This window comes from Spermophilus citellus (genome assembly GCF_964194105.1).
Source record: "Spermophilus citellus genome assembly, chromosome: 7".
Classification (NCBI taxonomy): Eukaryota; Metazoa; Chordata; class Mammalia; order Rodentia; family Sciuridae; genus Spermophilus; species Spermophilus citellus.
Genome location: NC_138188.1, coordinates 113,425,285 through 113,440,414, shown reverse-complemented (window position 1 = coordinate 113,440,414; position 15,130 = coordinate 113,425,285). Strand labels below are relative to the sequence as shown.

The following is a 15,130-nucleotide window of genomic DNA, read 5'->3' as shown; positions in this document are numbered from 1 at the left end:
GTTTCCAGGCTGAGGAGTATCTTTCCATTTATTCTCACAATATCCTCTTTATGTGTCAAAGGCAAGAGAAAGCTGAGGCCCCATGCCATACATTTGCACCTCAGAGATGGAACTCTCCATGTACATTCTTACTTCTTCCATATTTAATACTGTTGCCTGCTCCCTCCACTCTAATCTCATCCTCTTTAAGAGATTATAAAGCAGTTTTTAAGTAGTATCCTGACTCTCAGCACAAAGTGGCCTTCAGTAGTAATACCGTTTCCCTTCAGGTAGCATTTCCTGCCATTTCCCCAACACATATTATGTGCTGTTCATGGACTCTCCATTTGCACCACAACCACCCTCTGAGCTGAATATCACCCTGTATCTCAAAATAGCAAACAGAACCAGACTGAGAAGGAGCCAGTTACCTGCCCATGTTTGCACAGCTGGAAAGGAGCAGAATCAGGTTCCAAACCACCTCTGTATTCTTTCAAGGAGATTACACTCAACACATGACACCTTCCCCAGATGGGAATCCAGATTGAAACTTAATGAGTACTACAGTAGTCTCGTCTGCAAAAGCATTAATTCATTTATTCAGCCATTGAATTAACATGGAACTCCTATTAAGCACAAAATATAAATGTAATTAACCTAAGATGGTATGCTGGGGGTGGGGACAGTGCTTGTGGTTTTATTAAAAAAAAGAAGAAGAAGAAGTAGTAAGGGGTTTTTGTCTCCATGGAGCTCTAAAGGTACAGTTGACAAATGACAGCCTGGGGGCCAATTCTGGCCCACCATTTGTTTTTGTGAATAAAGTTTTATTGGAACACAACCACGTCCACATTTTCACACATTGTAACTGTTTTTGCATCATCCTGCCAAAGTTGAGCAGTTGCCCACTGAGACCATTTTCCCACAAAGCTTAAGATATTCACTACCCAGCCCTTTATAGAAAAAGTTGCTGAGCCCTGGCCTAGAGTCAGAACCACAGAGGCCACAGGCCACAATCAACTCTGGATTATTAGGTATAAATGAAGATGTGAGAATGTGGAGGAGTGACTAGAGCCACCGGCAGGATGTCCCAGGAGGCTTTCAGAATGGGCTTTGACACCAGAACAGTCTATTAGCAGCAGATCCCAGCCCAGGGCTCATCCCCCCAGGCAGCCTGCACAATAAAAGACGCCCACGTGCCTGGAAAGAAACCATTTGGTTCTCTTTCTAGACCAACAGAAGTCACAGTATGACCTGGGCTTTGCCACTGCTAAGCTAAGCCAAATTACTTACCTGGGCTCTGACACCAGCCATCTCTAACTGGCCTATCTGGTTGCAAGATGCCAAGGTGAGGGGAAATACCCAGAAGGCTTTGTGAAGAAGTTCAAATGCTCTATAATCCTGGGGGTGTCAGTGGCTGATGTAGGGACATAAACTGTCTTAAGGATAATCACACCTGGAATGAGCCCTGCATGCAAAATCGCCTTTGTCCCTGGCTGAGCTCTCTGTTTTTCAGTCATTCTCTAATGAGATAGCTCTCTTGAAAGGAGTCATCCTTCAAGCTGGGACTGTGTGGCATCCCACCCCACGAGACTGCAGAGTATGTTCCCTGAGGTGGAGGCAGCCTGGGAGGTAGCCTGGGTTTGCACTGGGGGACTGGGCACATTTTATCTGGGCACAATTTAACCATCACAGAGGGGTCTTGCTGGCCCAGCCCGGTAAACACCGTAGTCCCTGTTCCTCACCCTTCCTCCAGGAAGCGCCTCCTTGCTCCAGTCTGGATGATGCTTTTCCGCTCACACCCTTGAACCCACATCCCCAGCCCAAGGGGGAGTTCGTGGCCCTGTCAGTGCAGCCCGCAGCACCTGGCTCGCCTTCCTCTACCCTGGGCCAAACCCTCAGACGCAGGAGAAACCAGAGCTGGCTCAGCTGGCCAGCACACAGGCTTCCTGTCCAAGTGTTTGTGGCTGGGCTTCCTGCTGACGGAAGGGCGGCCTGCAGCTCTGCTCTGACATCCCTGAGAGGTGGCTCCCAGGGCCCCAGCCACCAAGCACATCCAGCTGGCACCCGGCAGGGTTGCCGTAAGGCTGCACTCCGTGCAGCTGTCAGTTGACATTCACAGGGACGCTGGGGTCAGGCTGCAATAGCTATAAAGGGGATCCCTTCGGGAAGAGAGGAAACTGTGAATCAGAACAGAAACACTGGAGCTTAGGCCTGTCCTGGGCAGGAGGCCAGAACGTGCCTCACATACACCCCACACCCCAGATGGACAGACCCCCCCCATGCTTCACTTAAGCCCACCTTTCTGGCCACCTGCAAATCTCTGCCTGTGTCTCTTCATGAGTCTCCACCAAATACCTCCTCTCTGCCCCAGGGGCTCAGGTATCTGAAGGCAGCCCATCCTGATTCTCAATCTCGAGGGACTTAACTTCATGGATGAGAATCAGGTCCCCTTTCACAAGTGGAAATTGGAGGATGAGAGTATTTGGTGGGCCTAAGGTTGATTTCCCCACAGTTCAAGGACCATGATATAGGAAATGGGGCTGGATGTCTGGATAGCTCCAGGGGCTCAGAGCAAGCATGATAGGCAGGCAGAATTCATCCAGGCTGTCTGAGAAGGTAGTGAGCCTCCTATCATTGGAGGTATTCAAGGGAGATTGTCCTCATAGACTTTGAAGTGCTCGTCTGCAAACTCTGTGAGGACCAGACATGTGCCTGTCTCCATCCACTACCACAGGACTAGAGGAGAAGGAAGGGAGGAAGGGAAGAAAAGAGAAAGGAAGGGAGTTCAATACCTTGACAATCAAACTCCTCCTTTAGGGGACAGTGTAGACAAGCTGGCTCTTGAATCCAGTTGTGTAGCTTACAGGTTACAGATGACAGGGGCCTACGGTAATAACCACAGGACAAGGCTGACCGAGTCTCCTGCAGGGTGCATGTTTAAAGGTACAGCCCTTAACAAGAACGCTATCTGCAAATTCCTTTATATACCTTCTTCACTTCTGTAGAACCCTGAAAAGTCCCTATTTGAAAGATGCAGAGCTTCCGGCTCAAAGATAATAAGCCCAAGCTAAGACTTACCCTGGAGACTCCTGATTCTGAGTCCAATATTCCTCAGAATATGCACTTCTGTCTGTCCCACTGACTACAGGTCTTTTGGCTCTTGTTTTGCTCTAAAAAAAAAAAAACAAAAAAAAAAACTGGTGTTTGGTTAAACACCAGAGGCTCCCCTATCTTCAAAAAAATGTACTGGAAACAGCTCAACCTCCAAACATGATCCTCTCTTCCCCCACCCCACTCTGGGCACAGATAATATTGGGGCATAATAACTCATCAAGTAATCAACAAAGGACTTGAGACTATTTCCACAGGCAAATGGGCTCTCCAAGGGCCAATCCTTTTGGCCACCCATCAGAGGAATGCCAGGCTTTCCCTGAGTGTCACTAGGTGGGGATTAGGCAGGTCCTTTGCTTGTTCCACCTTTGATCTATGCTTCACCCTGCCCTGTCCTCTTCCAATCCCAGGTTCCTACCCCTGCAAGCCACATTTGCCAAAATGCAGTCTCCTGGTGCCAGGAGACTGAGTGGAAGAAGCAGAAACCAAGAAGCTCTCTCCCTTCCCCTGCAACACCTCTGGGGTCCCAACTTCTGCCAGGGAACTTCCCCCAGTGGCCTGGCTCTCACTGAATCCTGGAAACACCACCTCCTCTCTGGCCTTGCGGCCCAGGAGTGGTAGCAGCTGCTGTCTCCAGGCTGCCTTCCCCCAGGATGCCCTTCCATCTCTTCCAGAACTTTAGAACCAGTTTTTCTCTATCAAGTTTTCTGGAATGGGTTGTTTTCTGCCTGGATTCCACCCATCTCTCTCCAAGTCAGTGTGAGTGGAGCCTCAGCCCAGAAAAGGTCAAACTGATGGAGGTAAGGGCAATTCTATCTTGATCACCTAATGGAGGATCCAAGAGGCAGGGCAGGCCAGGGGCACAGAGAAGCTCAGGTCTGTGTTTACCAGTATGATGAGGCAACCTAGGTCCACTCAGCTCTGCATGGGAACCAGGGGCCTGGAGTCTATCCCAGCTGTCCCTCCGCAGGCCCCTTCCCTCCCTTCTCACGCCTGGCTGCACAGGGCCCTCGCCAGCCGTGACATCCTTTGAGGCTGTGACACAGAGTCAGTGTTTCTCATGTACACGGTCCAGATGGTGTGACTCAGCCTCTTGGGGCTCTGAGCAGGCCGAACTTCCAGGTTCATGTCACCTCCATCAAGGCAAAAGAGGAAGGCTCCTTCAGCAAAGGAAGCAGGTGGCTGCCCTCCTACTCCCCAGACCTGGGGCATCTGGGACACAGAGGAGTAAATCTTAGGCTGTCCCCCACTTGTAAGGCACTTCACCCTGGCTGTCAGGGTCAGCCTGAGGCCTTTAACAGTCTTGCTCAGGCAAGGCCCTGAAGGAAGGTTGTGTTCTCTGAAAATGCTGTTCATGAACACAGGGACTCTATGGGTAAAGGAACGGACCTCGGCTCCAGGTTACATGGTACCACCAGGGGCTCATCACTGAGCTAAGCTCTCACATGCTTTATGTCCTTTCATCAATCAACAGTGGGGAAGAGACCCCGCCCCCCAAATGCAAAGGGCCTCATTCAGCACACCTATATTAGGTACTAGGGATTCTGCAGAGATGAGTTAATTATGATCTCTGCCTTCCAGGAAAGCCAAGAACTTGAAGTCCAGAATCAGCCAGACCTGCCTGGACCAGAACCCAACAACTAGTATGTAGGTGACCTTGGATACGTAACTCTTAACTCCTGAGCTCAGTTTTCTCATCTATGAAATGGACATGGTAATTATCTCATTGAGTTGTCGGAGACTTCATGTAGGTAACCAGCATGGCACAGTGCCCAGCACTTCAATATGTGTTGACTTTTCAAAAAAAGTAATAAATCCAGGATTCACGCATGCTTTATGGCGGCTACCAGGGGTGGGAAGGGAGGAAGGCTGCTTCTGTTACTGTGAGTACATCACCAGTCTTGTGACCCCAGAATAGGATAAAATGCACTCTTTCTTTCCCGTTTTGGAAGTCTCCTGCAACCTGACCTCTGAGGCATCCCACACGCCCTCAGTCCCCGTGACAGCCCCTGTGGCCACCCCTCAGAGTCTCCGGATGTGCCTCTGAGGTCCAAGGTTTGGAGAGTTTCCGGGACTGGCCGGATCACCCTGCCGCTCAGCAGTGTCTGGCAGCCCCACCCTTCCTGGCAGCCAAGCCGCCTCCTCGGCCCTCTGAAAGTCTGCCAGCACCGAGGAGGGAGTGCTGGGCAGAAGGAGCAGCGAGGTCCTGCTCGGGTGGGGAAGGGCGGGCCGAAGGGTGGGGACACGGAAAGGCCCATTGCCCCTCCCGCTCCCCAGTGCCACGCGGGCTCTGTCTCTGAAAGTACCGACTGCTCCCCCTAGCGGGGAAAGCATGCTGCGCGATGCCCTTAGGTTGCCCTCTCTCCGGGGCCTGGACAGATGTGGCGCCTTCCCCAGACCTACTGCACGTCGCCTTTTTTCAACTGTTTTTCAGGCCCTTTCGATTCCAATTCCCACAACAATTTGGTGATTTTTAAATGGGACACGTTTTGGTTCCCATTTCACAGATGAGAACATTGAGTCAGCCTCAGGCAATTTGTCTGCTGCAGAGCTGGGACTGGAAACCAGATCTTTTCCTTCTGTTTCACATAGGCATTATTGAGTGCATCATACTCAAAACTGGCAGGGAAAAAAAAGTGACCACCTTCTCACTCACTGCCCACGCTTTTTCACCCCCACCCTGCACACTAACATGTCACCATCTTAGGAGTAAGACTGGTTCTCCTCTCTGCCCTCCACCACCAGAACCTAAGTGCCCCGCAGGATAGCCTGATAAAAAGAGTTTGACTGACTGACAGATAGATCAGCCTCCTTTTTCTTACTCCTCACCTTCTTACTCCTCAGCCTTCCCTTCCAACAGCCGGCCTGACCCCACAGTCTCCAGGAGAAGGCTGCCTTTTGCTCATTGTGGTGGGGCCCAAGGTTCAGAAGGCCTCCCCCTGGAGCCACCTTCGCCCCACATACACACGCGTGCGCGCGCACACACACACACACACACACACACACACACAGCTGTGTGAGCTGTGTAGGGGCCCAGGGCAGTTCAAACGCTGGGGTGGGGGGCAGAGGGAGCGGCTCCAGCCCTGTCAATGAAAGCCACAGCAGCCTGCAGGCTGTTCCCTGGAGAGTGGGCTCAGGCCCCTCCTGTCACCCCTGCCCTGGCAGAGACAGATTGGAGAGAGGCCATTTTGAGCTACTCACTTATCAAGGCGGGGAGGTGACCCTTGCCCTGTCTTCTTCCCTGAAAACAAAGTCCTTCCTTTGAGCTCTCCAGAGATAGGCCTCCAGTACTGAATGCAACCACATGCGCCCCTGGGGGATCCTGGGTGGGGGACATCCCCTGGAGGCCTGGCCTGGGGACCCTGGCTTGGAGGCTTTCCCAGACCTTTGGAGGCCAGAGGAGGAAGCAGGCCTGCCGCCTGCCACCCACAGCCTGGATCCTGTCATGGGACAGAGCTGGGCCTGAGCTCAAGGACAGAACAGGCAGACAGAGAGCTGTGTTTCCTGGGAAGGCAGCCAGTCCTTGTGCCCTCAGGCTTCCGGGCACTGAAGAGAGCGGCAGGACAGGCACCCGCTGTCATCGGCCCCCTCCAGGCCCTGGCTGGGTGGGCACACCCTGTCTCTGCTCTCCGTGACAGAGAACTAAAGCAGGAGGGGACCAAAAACACTCAGCTTCTTCCTCTGCCCACTCCCTCATGAACCAGACAGTGCTACATGAGGGGGCACAGGGCATGACCCCAGACCTCAGGGCCATCCACCATGTGCCCAAGAGTACACAGAGTACAAGTCTCAGGTTTTGTATTCGAAGTGTGTCCCATCTCCCCTGCTCAGCCGAGCTGTCTGAGGGCTTGGGACAGGCATATGACTTGGCCTCAAAAACACTGGACTCTAGTTCCTGGGTAGTGTTGCCACCTACCTGTGGGCTCATGGTATGCCATCCCTCCCCCTTAGTCTCAGTGTCTTCAGCTATCCCCTGGAACATAACCCATGCTGTGTCCACCTTCCTGCTAGCCCCAATTCTCAAAGTCTAAGAGGTACACAAACAGGATACTGCTGTGAGGGCTGCTTCTTCTTACTAAAGAGTCTTAGAGAGTCTTGTCGACCTGGTTTAACACTTCACTTTTCCATTTTAGGGGCAAACAAAGGTAGAAATGAAAATTGGGGAGGGGGGGAGCTGCTGTTGGCAGTGGGCTCTCAAAGCACTCACACAGAGCCCCCCCAGGAGAGCTCATTCCAGCCTCCTGTGGTTGCCAGAGCAGGTATTGCCCACCTCTAGACAGAGGGGTGGTGCCCAAGTATCAGGAAGTAAAGGAGACTTGGGAAGAATGGAGGAGGGGGTAGAAACCCGGTCCCAGGAAAAGCAGTCAAGGAACACAGGCCGCTCAACCCAGCAGTCACTGAGAGGGGCCTGGGTTGTGTCTGACCCCAGAGGGCATGACAAAGGCCCTAGAGTGACCATCTGTAGATGACAGGTTCTGATTGCTTCAAGAAAGAACTCTCAGCCAGGCCCAATGGCACACGACTATAATCCCAGCCCTCAGGAGGCTGAGGCTGGAGGATCGCAAGTTCAAAATCAGCCTCAGCAACTTAGAGAGGCCCTAAGCAACTTAGCAAGCCCCTGTCTCAAAATTGAAAGTATAAAAAGGGCTGGGGATGTGGCTCAGTGGTTAAGCACCCCTGGGTTCAATCCCTGGTACAAAAAAATAAAATAAAAACCTTTCTAGAAGCTGAGCTTTCCAGCAGAGACTAAACTGCTTTCATGGCTCTACAGTCCTGGTCACCAGGCGTGTTTGTCTGGACCGACGTGCATGGTGGTGGGGAGGTGATTTTATAAAGGGGATAGTGAGTCAAGGGCATTAGAGGATCCTCCCCGTGTCCTGGGACTGCAGGCTTCTCCATTCGCCACAGGACGCGAGGCCATTCCTGGTATTAATTAGCAAGCGCTGCCTAGACGGTTATTCAGAACATAAGCCTTGGCCCAGCACACTGCTGCACCGCCCGAAGGCTACACATCTTGTACATATTACCCCCACGGAGGAGGGGCCGGTTGTCTATCAGGACAGGCAATTTAATGGGTTATAAATGGTTCTGTTCCCACGTAACCTTCTGTTCCGCACAAAAAGTGTCTCTCTCTCTCCCCTCACTGTGGAAATGGAGGCCACTTAGGTGCCTCACACTTATTGCCACAAAGCATGTGGCCTCCCCAGTGCCAGGAAAAACAAGTCTGCGCATGCAAAGAACCCACCCTGAAACGTGGTGGGCCAACTCTTCAGGGCTGGGTGGTCCCCTAGTTGCCACACACGAGTTTGGTGCATGGCATTCACCTGCCAAAATCCACACGCGGGTCACCCTGAGTCAAGGGAGCCGGGGAAGGTGCTGGGTCTTGGCCCATTTCTAAGGAGGCGGCTGGTGAGTCCTGCGGCTAGGACCCCGTGGAGTTTCCTATCAGTTCAACCACCCTATCAGCCTGGAACCAGGCCAGCAGACAGCCAGCTGCAGACCAGCTGTTGGTGTGAGGAAAACCAGCAACCTGTAGTCATGACGGCTGAAAAGCAGTCTTCACTTAGAGGAGACCCAGTGCAGGCCCCAGAAAGGTGCAGCCCTGCATGGAAGCACACTGGGTTCCTTTCGGTAAATGAATATTGAGGCACCAGGTTCTGTTTTATCTTGTTTTCAGGCGGGCTGCAAGGGCTGGGCATGAAAATGGCAAAACTTTCTGGGTCCGAGGGTGGTCAGGCATCACCCCACAGGGAAGCAGAGAATCAGAGAGGAACTAGAGTCCCAGAGGGGGACAGCATCTTACAGAGGCCAGTCTCACAGCAAGGCAGTGGTAGACCCAGGTCCACAGCTGCCTCTCCCCTAAGTTGCAGGTCTCTTCCTACCAAACCCTGCTCCAAGGAATTGCAGGCTTAAGGAGGTGGACACAAATAATCTGGCACCTGTTGCCTCTGGGAAACACCTCATGTGGCCTTCGCCCTCCGTTGCTCTCCCAATGACATGGGACTCAGCAAATTTGCTCCTTGGGGCAGGAAAAGGCAAGATTGCACACGTTGTCCCTCCACCTGTCCCGCCACCTGGCTCTTCCCATCTTTTCAACCAGCTCCAGGGAGTCATCCCAGCCCCAGCTCCGAGACATCTCCTCCAGGAGGCCCTCCCTGCTGGTGAACTCATGACTCAGCCACTGCTTTGGGTCACTTCTCTGCAGAGCACTATGGGATGCGCTACTGTTGGTTTCATATGTGCTTCATCTGTCTCCTTCCACTAAGACATAAGTGCCAGGAAAGCAGACTCTGGTGAGGACTAAAAAATATGACAGAATGACCCAAAATGCCACTTGCATTTTTAATTGCAAACAGCCCAGAGTTGGTGAGCATGCTGAATATTTCTGGAGATATTGTTAAACCTAACATTTACATGGGGTTCTCCTTTTCAGATAACTCCTTCTGTTCCTACTGGCAAAGCTGACGGGGAAAGGAGGACAAAGTACTCTCCAGGTCCCTGAAAGGGTAAATAGGATTTCCTGAGCTTTGTTTTCCTTCTCACTTGCAGAAGGGTGAGCTAGGAAGACGGGTGACAGCCTGGATCTCCCCCATCCGCCCCTCCCATAATTGCTTCCTGCCCCTCTTCCTCTCTCACCCTGAGTGTCTGTCGTTCTCTGCTTGTGACAAACTGCTTTTCACCTTTGAAAGCTGAGAATGATGGCATCTCAAGCAGCTAGGAAGTTCTTTTTGCAAGGGGATATTTAGGGGCAGAAAACTATTGATCACTCTCTTCAGAACTAGCTAGCAGCACTGAAATTCAGTGTATTGAGCATTTATGGACAATTTGTGGGCCGGGTCCTGTGCCAGATGTCCTGGCAATGTGGGGGATGGGTCCTATCTTTCAGGGGCTCTTAGGCCAGTAAGAAAGAGATCATTTTGACTCAAGAGATATTTGATGAAGACTTACTAAGTGCTAAATACTGGGAGACTTACGATGAATGAAGACTAGACCTGACCATAAGCAGTGGTCATGTGGAGAAGGATAAATTACCAACAATCTCAATCTTCTGTCCTATGTCCCATGAAAGAAGAAGAGTAGGTGAGAGGGAAGCATAGCAGGGATGCTATATGTGCAGACGTGGAGGCTCAGCTTTAAGGGAGAGGGAGGGAGTGGCCCCGGCCACATGCCCGGTGAGTAGGGGCATAGTCTGATGGAATGTTCTCCTGGCAGAGGGACAGTGGGTGCACAGGTGGGCATGAGCTGGCTGGTTGACAGTCTGCAGGGAGGCTGAGGAGGCAGGAGAGGAAAGGGAAGTCAGAAGAGACGGGGTATAGAAGCAGGCTGGGAAAGCAAGGTGGACAGAAATGAGGCAGAGTGTTGGCAGAATGGAGATCAGCCTGTTGCAGCAAGTACCAGGGAATGTGTAAGGGACAATGACAGATGAGGACAGATAGCCAAAGAGTTCTGACCTGATCCTGTGAGCACTGGAGAATCCAGGGAAACTGGGACTGAAGGTGGGAACGCGGCAGAGATAGTTGATCGGCTCTGACAGGACGGCGGGGGAGGCGCAGTTAGAGAAACCAAAATAATAACAACAAGCTCTTTCCATTCCTCCCTCCCTGCCACAGGAAGCCCCCATTTCAAATCCCCTCTCCAGGCCAGGTGTGGTGGCGCATGCCTGTAATCCCAGCGGCTTGGGAGACTGAGATAGGAGGATGACAAGTTCAAAGCCAGCCTCAGCAACCTAGCAAGATCCTGTCTCAAAATAAAAAATTTTAAAAAGGGGTTGGAGATGTGGCTCAGTGGTTAAGTGCCTCTGGATTCAATCCCTGGCACCCCCAACCCTTAAAAAATATTTCCCTCTCCAACCCATGCCCAGATCCTGTCCTCCAGCCCCTAGCTTCACAGCTCCCCTTGAGATAGATGCTGCCAGAAGAAAAGGCTACCGTGCTCAGCTGTGAGAGGGGAGGGAGGGTAAGGTGTGTCCACCACTGCCTCTGCCTAAGCACAGCCCAGGATGAACCCTCATCCTTTACTCCAAATCCCAGCATCTGATTAACTAGAGTAAAGAGATCTTCCCTGAGAAATGTCCACCTTGACTCACTTCAGAAAGCCAAGGAGGGAGGGGACCCAAGGACACCTGGAGGCACAGCTGATCATGAAATAATTTTTCCCTTTAAGAAAACTCACCCCTGCCCCCACTTCAGTCAGCTGACTGACACACCTTTCGTCCATGGGTACACTAGAGGGGCCTGGCCTGGCTTGGCAGGGTGACCAGCCTGAGAGAAGGAGCACAGGGCAAAGGAGCCAGGCCAGACTCTGCCTCTGGGTGAATCCGCTCCCTCTCTGGGCCTCAGTTTTCCATTCTGTAAAATAAGAGGGTCAGTGGCTCACTCTAAGGCACCTATTGTCACTGACCTTTCCCAGCCATTTGCCTTCCACCCCTGCTCTGCAGCCTGGCCTCTCCACCCACCCCATCTGCCTCTGTCTTCACAGGGAACAGGGTCAGTGCACCCACCAGCCACATGCTCATCGCCCCTTCCCTCAGCCTCCCCATCCTCAGTGCCTCCCGCTGGCCCAGGTAAGGTTTCCGTGACTGCCAGTAGCTGTCAATGTGGGCTGCCTGGCAAGAGTTTTCGCCAACTCCACCCCCTCCTCCCTTTCTCTCTGGGCCTTGGACCGCTTTCAGGACTTCCTGACTTGGCTGCATGCCCACTGCCAAGGTCCCCATACACCCTCTGCAACCTGAAGAAGGCACCAAAGGCCCGTGCCAGCCGCTCAGCGCCCCCTCCACCATCCACAGGCATCCAGGAGCACAGCCTGGGCCTCGATGGGTCCCTGGACAGCAGATAGAGGGGCAAGAGGCTGCTTCAAAGGGCTTTGCTTTTGTTTCTAGGGACATGTGGGGACAACCTGGGCTGGGAAACAGGTGAGAAAGGCAGGAAAGGAGGGATGGGAAAGAAGATAGCTGGGCAGAGAAAGATGGAGGACTAAAGCCAGCAAATACCCACCGCCTCTGCTGTAGGCGGGAAAGCAAGAGAGGGTGGCCCCGCCCACCAACCCCCAGGTCCTCCCCAGCAGAGCCCCAGCCTCCTCCTGCCCCCGCTCCCAGTCCTACGTGGGGGGTGGGGGTCACCGTGGTCTCTAGCTGAGTCTCGGAATGGAACGCCCAGCTGGGGCTTGCTTTCCCTCCTCCTCCTCTCCCCAGAGGGAAGAGCAGGAGAAGCAGCCCAGCCCGGGGAAGCCAGGCCTTGGGGCTTCCTCGCCCCCTGACCCCACACGGATGGAAGGAGCCTGTCTAACACACAGTGGGGTCTGGAGGGCGCAGGGCGGTTGGCCCCTGGAGGAGGCCTTGGCTCCAGGCCCGGCAGTGCTGGCAGCCGCTCTTCTTGGCTCTGACAGACTCCCTTGGAAACAAACCTCTGCTACTCACTTCTTTCCTCCAGTTGGCTGACAAGGAGTCAGAGTGTTGGCTCGAATTCTTTTCCCCCACCCCTTCCTTTTAACCTCTCCCTCTCCATTTTATTTTTTCTGGAAAAAAAAAAAGTTTTGGTGAATTATGGTGCAAGGCTCCTTTATTCCTTACAGATTTTTTAGTCCATGTTGATGGTCGGTGTGGGCACGCCCTCAGCTCTAGGTGAAAGGCTGACACACACCCTCACACAGACTCACATTGTGCACAAGGCAGGTGTGATTCCCCCCCCCCCCCAAATCCCAGGAGCACTCTGGCTCAGAGAAGGAAAGAACTTGACCTGGGCCACACAGCAAGTCAGATAAGGACCCAAGTACTAGGTTCTGCCAAAGAAGCCAGAAGGTTTCTGGGAGGCCCCAGCAGCACACAGGGCAGGAGGCCCACCTCCTGCAGCCGGGTTTCCCTCTGACCTTTGCAATCTCACAGGCTCTCTGTGCAGCTGACGTCATAATCAGAGCTAAGGAAACTGCCATGCCTCCCTTGGTCCCCAGAGGGACCAAAACTTACCCCTGTCCCACAAGAGGGAAAGGTAGTGCCTGGACTCAGGCACTCCACAAGCTGTTTAAAAATGGCAGCAACCTTCCCAGTAGATGTTACCCCCTTTCATAAGACAAAGAAAGTGAGCCCAAGAAGACCAAGTCATTGCCTAGGCAACACGGAAAGAAACAGAGTCAGGATTCAAACTCAGGTCTTTTTGACTCCAAAGCCCATGCTGCCTCTCCTGCCCTGGCTGCCACCTGCTGAGACCTGCTGAGACAACATCCCTCACCCCGCCCCTGTGCAGACCTTCCCTTGTGGAGGGAGAAGTCGCAGTCCTCAGATGCACAGGGCAAACTTCTTCTTCAACTCTCCTCCTCTTTGACAGTCAAGGAGCCCATTCCCACAATGAGTGGACGCATTACCTGAGCTCCAGGGTCTTTCAGAGGCTCAGCCATGCTTGGCATCTAACGTTCTTGGAATAAATAGGAATAGCCCATTCTATGCAACCCCCAAAAAATCCCTCATGAGTCTCTTCTCCATGCTTCACATGGGGCTAGGTGCCAAGGCAAACTTAAACTGTCCATGGTCCTGGCCTCATGGGGCTTCTCACAGGAAATAATGGGCATCAGAGTGACATATTCTGGCCTCCTGTAGCTTGAGGTAACAATGGGTCATGGAAAGATGGAGAGGTTACAGTCACATCAGCTCTCCATAGGCAAGCACAGGGGACCCTGATCTAGAGTCCCTCAAGGGAATCCTCTTTAAAGCACAGTTGACAGTGGATTTCCTCTAAGCCCCCGTCTACACCGGGCCATGAGCTTCAACTCTGAGGACCATTATGGGGCTGGAATAGGGAATACACAGCCTCTTCTTTGAGACCCAGGAGGAGGTGACAGGCTTGAGGAACCCTCGTGCTGAGGCAGAAGGATCCTCTGAGTAACTTCAATTTCTCACTCATTCAGTAAGTGCCTAGTATGTGTCATTCACCATGGAAGAGCTGGGACAGGCTTAGTAAGTCAAAGTCCCAGGCTCTGGGGGGCTTCTAGGTCACTTGTGCAGGCAGACTGTCTCTGGTGTAAAATGAAGTTAAGAGGCAAGAAAAAGATAGACTTGTGCTATAGGGGCTGGAGGAGCAGCCACTTCCCCTTAGGGACCCCAGGGAAAGTCACATGGAGGTGACACTGAGAAGCGGCTTAGAGGATGGGAAAATTCTGACCAAGCGAGGCAGCAGGAGAAGGGCAGAGAAGATGTGGTCCAAACCCCCACCCTGCCATGCTCCATCTGGCAAACTTGCTGAGCTCCTCTGGAGTTATTTCCTCCTCTTTGGAATGGGGAAAATAATTCTCTGATTCTGAGAAATACCTTCTTGAACAGTCCTCTCACACCCACCTCTAAGATACACTTCCTGTCTCCTCAGCCACTCCTCCCCCAGACGCATCCTTTTGAAAACTAAAGAATCACAAAAGGGAAATGTTGGGACTGTCAATCAGGGCATCTGACATTTTACCAATAGGGAAACTGAGGCCCAGAGATGCAACTTGACTTGTCCAGAGTCACCCAGCCAGTGAATGGCAGAGCCAGGACTAGAAGTTTATTTCTAATCACAGCCTTGCCCTCACATCTGCCATAATCATATCTTAATGTCCTCTTTGGGGGGAAGGGACCTTTGCCCTCCTGCCCCCATCCTGAAACTCTAGGACCAATCAGGCCCTGGATCTCCTCTCTCCTTCATGGCAGCTTCCGGCATCCTTCCTGCTCTGCCACCGTGTGTCTGAGTCAGGATCCGTGGACCCAGCCCCCCACTGTGGATGTTAGCACTGAGCTGATAGAACAGTGCCAGTCCCTGGACCAAAGGCTCCAGAACCTTGTCTTGACCTTGTTTCATTCATGGTCATGATGCTGAGATGAAGCAGAGGAACAAAACTCAGCACCTGTCCCCAAGGCAGTATCCCTCCTTCAGTGCCTGCATGGAGCCTCAGACAGATGAGGCCTGCCAAGAGCAACTGGACTCAGGGCAACTGACCAGCAGGCGAGGACACTGTGTCAGTGATGGGAAACACCAGGGGTAGGTCCATGTGAGCTGCAAACAATAATCAATCTCTTCTT

The 15,130-nt window shown here is 52.6% G+C and overlaps 2 long non-coding RNA genes across 2 annotated transcripts in view; both read right to left on the bottom strand.

The window, feature by feature from the left end:
• The window catches only part of LOC308652805, a 61,679-nt gene extending 55,176 nt beyond the window's left edge, over positions 1 to 6,503 (bottom strand). Inside the window, exon 1 of the long non-coding RNA XR_014022900.1 lies at positions 6,292 to 6,503. This is a non-coding gene — a long non-coding RNA (uncharacterized lncRNA). The remainder of the gene's footprint in view (positions 1 to 6,291) is intronic.
• The window catches only part of LOC308652804, a 603,613-nt gene that overhangs the window by 507,445 nt on the left and 81,038 nt on the right, over positions 1 to 15,130 (bottom strand). The window lies entirely within an intron of this gene.